The sequence below is a fragment of the Chiloscyllium punctatum genome, chromosome 47 (assembly GCF_047496795.1).
Source record: "Chiloscyllium punctatum isolate Juve2018m chromosome 47, sChiPun1.3, whole genome shotgun sequence".
In the NCBI taxonomy this organism is placed as follows: domain Eukaryota; kingdom Metazoa; phylum Chordata; class Chondrichthyes; order Orectolobiformes; family Hemiscylliidae; genus Chiloscyllium; species Chiloscyllium punctatum.
In genome coordinates, this window is record NC_092785.1 from 25,467,347 (window position 1) to 25,473,620 (window position 6,274).

A 6,274-nucleotide genomic window follows, 5' to 3' on the forward strand; every position below is an offset into this window, starting at 1 on the left:
CACTTCAACTCCCACTCTTACCCTACACCCCCAACTCCGCCAAGGACATGCAAGTCCTGGGTCTCTTGAACTGTCCTACCTGTCCATCTTTCTTTGTGCTTATCCACTCCAAACTCTGCTCTGACCTTTCACCATCACCCCACACTTCCAAGTACCTACCTCATTCCTAGCTATCTAACCCCCAGCCCCACCCCCTCCCATTTATCTCCCAGCCCCTTTGCTTCCCCTCCCATACAATTCTACCACTGAACTCACCATAGCCCACATTGTTCATACTGTTATAACATTCTGCCTGTGTTTTCTTACACACCAGCACCCTCAAAGGAAATGAAACACCATTTTTAAATGGATTATATTATGGGGTATATGTCATAACACAGACTGAAGGGTTTGAGTTAGAAGGAGAGCTTCAATAGGCTAGGGGGACATTTTTCACTGGAACAGAGGATGTTGAGATGTGACATTACACAGTTTATAAAAATATGAGGAACACAGATAAAGTGAATAGCAAAGGTCTTTTCCCTAGGGTGGGGGAATTCAAAACTACAGGGCCATAGGTTCAAGGTGAGATGAAAAAGATGTAAAAGGGACCTGAGAGGCAACTTTTTCATACAGTTTTGTGTCAGGAATGAACTGCCAGAGGAAGTGTTAGATGCAGATTGCAGATACAGTAATAACCTTTAAAAGACATTTTGATACCTTCTGAATCGGAAAGTTTTATAGAAATAAGGGCCAAATGCAGGCACGTGGGACCGGTTTAGTTTGGGAAACTTTGCTCAGCATGCATCAGTTGGACTGAAGGGTCTGTTTTGGTAACATACAGAGTGCTGCACTATATCTTTATAAAATCTTGGCCTTGTAAAATGCCTGTTTTTTTGAGGCTTGAGTTTTCTGTATGTCCAACCATAGGTATTTCATTTGTCACTTGCAATATATACTTACAAGATCTGGGTAGTTCTATTGTCTGATAGACAATCATCCTTTCTCGATCCACAGGTCTGTGATGGAGTCTTCACTTTCTCATAAAACCCAGCTTTTAATAGCCTTTGCTTCAGTCTGTGCTAACTTACTTAATTTTGGATCTGGTTCCTGACCCTCAAATAACAAAGACTCCGTGAACATCTATTTAGAATCATCCTCATTTTAAATAGAACTTTGGCCACTCTAACGTTTCCCTGTGAAGTTACTGTGACCTTTGGTGATGGACTTTGTTTTGCCATTCTTCTGCATATTCCCCCTTGTGTGCAAGTTGTTATTGTAACTGTTCTGCCCCTTATGAGTTCCTTGTCATGTTTCATGATCAAGGCTAAAACTATAACTTTCACTCTCGCCTAATCATTAACCAGGAGTAAGTCTATTCCATCCACTGATAATTTCTTAACAACTTCTATCACTACTGTTCCACGTAACAAATCATTCTAATTTTGCTTTCAGCACATTGGAAATGGGATATATTCTCCACTCAATCGTTTCTCGGCATTTTGGTTTTCTCTGCATTCTCGGGTAGGAATACCAGTTTTGAGTAGCTTTTTGATACATTAATGCAGTTATGGTTGCAGTGGTATGCAACGTTCATTCTAACCTGCGCTCCAATGTTCTATGCATAATATTAGCGCATTAACCAAGGCAGCCCATGCAGCCAGGGAGAAGATTAGAGGGAAGTCATGTTGGAAGAAAAAAGGATAATGTTGCATTTTGACAAACACCCTTTATACTTCTCATCTATTTTATTCAACTCCAAGCTTTCATAGCAGCTCCTACGTCCAGTTTCCGAGCTATAATTTGATCTTGGCATTTTATCTTGGAATTCTCATGTCGCATTCCCACTTGCGAACCTCAATATGGCCCATGGGCTTCCTTTGCAACTTCATTCTGAATGAAGATGTCCCACTTTTGATTTTTATCTTCAAAATTTCCTTTTTGGCTTCAAGGAGAGAGTTTGAGGCATTCCTATCTCCCTTTTCTTTACCCCGGCTACTTTCCGTCCTTACAGATTCCCATCTTTTGTCCTTTCTTGCTTATGGAGTGATGGGAAAAAAAATGTATGGACCAACTCAAATTATCAGGGCGTAAGTGAGGAAAGTGGGTTATGGAGAGTAGGAGAAAAGAGAATTACTATCTTCAAGAGGGTAACCTAGCATGTGAAGGACAGCCCCACAAATATTATAAACCCTTATCTCCCACACTTTAAAAATTATTCATAAAAAAGGCTGGATGAATACAACTTGCCAGAAACTGCATTATGATGATCAACAGTGTATGTTAGAGAACAATTGACTTGGCAACAATCCCATTTGCCCCTGAGTCATTTGTTTAAAACATGGCAGACGGGATCTTTATTTTAATGGGTGTATACTAGTGCATTATGGGGTGTGTCGCAGTGAATGAGAAGGTGGTGGGGTGTGCGCCTGGATCACTTTACATTTGACTCTGCCAAGACCACATCCAGTTACGGCATGTAAAATCGTGTCCAATCTGCGAGTGAGAGACACAGTTAAAACCTTTCTATGAATCTGCTACCCCACTCAAAAGTCACATTTCTGCACTATTAAGGACCAAAATTCTCAAACCTGCACCTAGACTTTCCAAAAGGTTGGTGCTGCATCCTTACATTTCACAAGCAGCAACTCTCATTGGACTTTTATCAGCTTTAGCAGCTCCATAATCAAATATGATACAGTCAGTAATGTTAACTGAGTAACAGTCCAATATATAAACAACACTGGGTTAAACAGGATCTTCGATCTAAACAGAATTATGGATTCTGCTCTAGAACATGTTTGGGGGTTCTAAAGAAATTGTGGGGACCCTAGCTGATATTTTTGCATCATTTGTATCCATGGGTGAGGACCCAGAAGACTGGAGGGTAGCAGATGGCGTGTTATTCAGGAAGGGCTGCAAAGAAAAACCTGGGAACTACAGGCCAGTAAATCTAACATCTGTGGTGGATAAATTACTTGAAAAGATTCAGAGAGCAAAGGGAAACATGTATTTGGAAAGAGAAGGTTTGATCAAGAGCAATCAGCATGGCTTTGTGAATGGGATATCACACACAGAGTCTGAAATAGTCAGTGATCTTTCACGAGTCGAAGGTTTCGTGAATGATCTCCTAGTCCATGGATGTGGAGATATGAGAAGAGAAGCCATTTGCAGACCATGATTTGAATCCAGTACAACTGTTCAACCCAGAGGTAATAGTTAATACAATGACAGGAGTAGAAGAAGCTGAAGCTGAACAAGAATAAGTGCAATGATCAATGCCTGAAACCAAGCACAAAAATCATCAGCAAAAGATCTTTGTTTAGATCCTGGGATGCAGTGACCAATAGATATAAAAACTTTAGATCTATGAGCTATCGAAAAAGGTTCTTGGCTAATTTGTCTTCATCTTCATATGAACCTGTACCCAAGCTTATTACTAAGGTCGTGCCGTGGGATATTGGGGCACAGGACAAGAAATATTTTTCACACTAATCAATAATAACTCTCATGGATGCCTTTAAAAACCTGAATGGATTTTAAAATTATGAAGGAAATGCATGTGCAGGGACTCAGTGAGCTGGCAGATTAGCAGATACAGCTTAATTTGGAGAAACAATAAGGATTGCATTTTGGTAAAACAAATAAGGGCATGAGTGAAACAGTTGGAAGGAGGACCTTCAACGGGGTTGAATTGATCAGAGAGACCCAGGGTAAATAATCCTTTGAAGTTTGCACCACATATAGCATGCTTGCCCTTGTTGCTTGCACTTTTGAAAATAGAATTTGGGATATTATGTTAACATCATACAAGACATTGATGAGTCCTCTTCTGGTGCCCAGTTTTGGCCTCCCCGTTATCAGACAGATATTATTAAGCTGGCGAGGGTTCAGAAGAGATTAACTAGGATGCTGCCAGGAATGGAGGGCTTGAGTTATGCGGTAGAGGTTGGTTAGGTTGGGACTTTTTTTCACTGGAGCCGAGGAGATCGCAGCATGATGTTATAGAGGTTTATAAAATCATGAAGGGTTTAAATAAGGTGAACAGTAAGTGCCTTTCCCCTGGAGTGGGACATTTCAAGACGCGGGGGGTATATTTTTAAGTTTGGGGAAGAAATATTTTAAAAAGACATGGGGGCTATCTTTTTACATAGAGTGTAATGTGGAATGAACTTCCAGGGGATGTGGTGGATGCAGGTACAGTTACAACATTTAAAAGACATTTGGATAAGTAAATGAATAAGAAACATTTGTAGGGATATGGGCCAAGCTCAGGCAAGTGGAACTAGTTTAGTTTGGGACTGGTCAGCATGGGTTTGTTGGACCGAAGGTCTGTTTCCTCACTGTATGACTCTGTGATGAAAGTAGATCTGGCTGGTATGAATGTACAGTTTTTGTACATGAGGAATCATTTTCTTTATTGATCATATACATTAGATTAGTTGTACCTGTGAATGACACCGCAAGCACTTTTTTCTTCATTTTATTTGTGAAAAGGGGGGGTTGTTTGGAGAAATGTGTTTGTAAGTACACTATACACTTGCGCCTTGCATAGTCACATGACCTCTGTTGTAAGCTGATTAGAATTCAATTCAGACGAAGCAACGATTAAACACTCTCCATGAGAAACGGTCGATCCCTCCGAAAAGTTCAGAGTGATAGTGGTGAACATGAGCAGGTTGAATCAGATCTTCCAGTGTCGAACTGACCATTTTAGCTCATGTCTGGCACTATAATCGACAGCTATAGCCACAAAGAGGAGAATTTGAGACAGAAGACGCAATAGGAAGCAAAAAGAACCAAATGCAGAGAGACTCAGATAGGGTTAAGAAGGTATAATCACTTCAATCCTATTGCATTTTCTATCACTGCATACTTTCTGCTATATGTTCTGCGTCTGATCATTTCAGCTGATCTCTCTTTGTCGTTTACTTTGTCTGATCTTAGTTCCACCCATTGATGAAATTAACCTTGACTTTAATAAGTCTTTATTTAGAAAAAGGACACCATTCCTGGTAAAACCAAATTGAACAGGCTTGATAAGTCTTCACTCAGTTCAGCTATAAAAATCTGAAAAATATATCCTTATAATGTCCTGATTTGTTGCGACATTATTGATAGGTATTTTGATCTGGAGCAAACCGATTAATTGATGATTGAGTTTCAGCCAAACTCTAAAGGGAGTTTTCTGAATTTCAGGTGTCAAGGAGTAGGACGAGTTAAACCCTGCCGATTGAGAACTGTCAGAGTTCCTGAACCTTGTTCTCAACAATTTCAAAATTGAAAACTTTCACAAAAAGACACATGATACGTGTTGTGGTAAATAACCACAGAGGATGAGATACCATCTCCATCACAGTAGTCCAGGACAACACACTGATTCACCTCACTCAAAATGCCCGTTAAAAATAAAAGTAGGAGACAGAGTCGGAGTGGTTTGATCTTGCTACCTCCCTGTGAAAAAGATCAGCCCAGACACTGTCTGAGGGCACTCTGAGCAAATGCCATTGCCGTACGATAAAGCAATGGTTATAACAGCCAATGCAACACAACCCCAACATGAAAAAATGGCCTTGAAAAGGAAGATTAAAGTTAAATACAGAATATAGGCTGGGACATGATATGAAACTTACCTTGTAATGCAGATTCTCCGTTTCCAATTTCAATCGACATAAAATCACTGTCACCAAGCCGAAGTTGTCCTTGGTTTTCAGCCAGCAAATCAGAGTTTGGTAATTGGAGCTGATCCTTGTAACTTGAAACTAAAATAAACACAACGCACTGCTGATGCTGAAAATCTAAAACAGAAACAGACTGCTGGAGAAACTGAGCAAGTCGGACAGCATCTGTAGCGAGAAAACAGTGAGAATGCTGTCAGACTTGCTGTGCTTCTCCAGCTCTCTGTTCTGCTTGCAATTTGAGATTTGTATCATGTCTTTATCCTCTGACAACTTTGCATTTTTTACAACTTTAAAATAGATATAAACCACCACCACCCCCACCCCATCCCCCAGCTTAACAACTCAATCAACTATGATCAAAGCTATTTACATTTATTTAAATACTGTTTTATGGTCAATTCAATTGAAAACAATTGTGGAAATGTATTTTTTTACCTTGCTATCTGAAACTGCATGAAACACGCCACCAGTTCCCTGATGCTTGGGCTTTTTGGTTCTCACAATCAGTACCTGATGTCTCAACACCCCCAAAAGGTAAACACACCAATCATTTACTCTGCTGAACAATGTGGATACCTTAAAATCCTCAGAGTGAATCTCGCCAGAAACGGCTA

General features: G+C 40.1%; 1 protein-coding gene across 2 annotated transcripts in view; it reads right to left on the minus strand.

Moving 5' to 3' along the window:
• The window catches only part of LOC140468545 (NACHT, LRR and PYD domains-containing protein 3-like), a 45,493-nt gene extending 39,807 nt beyond the window's left edge, over positions 1-5,686 (minus strand). For both annotated transcript variants that reach the window (XM_072564632.1, XM_072564631.1), the window contains exon 1: positions 5,613-5,686. The gene's annotated coding sequence lies outside the window, so the exon portion shown is untranslated. The remainder of the gene's footprint in view (positions 1-5,612) is intronic.
• Positions 5,687-6,274: the final 588 nt, after the last annotated feature.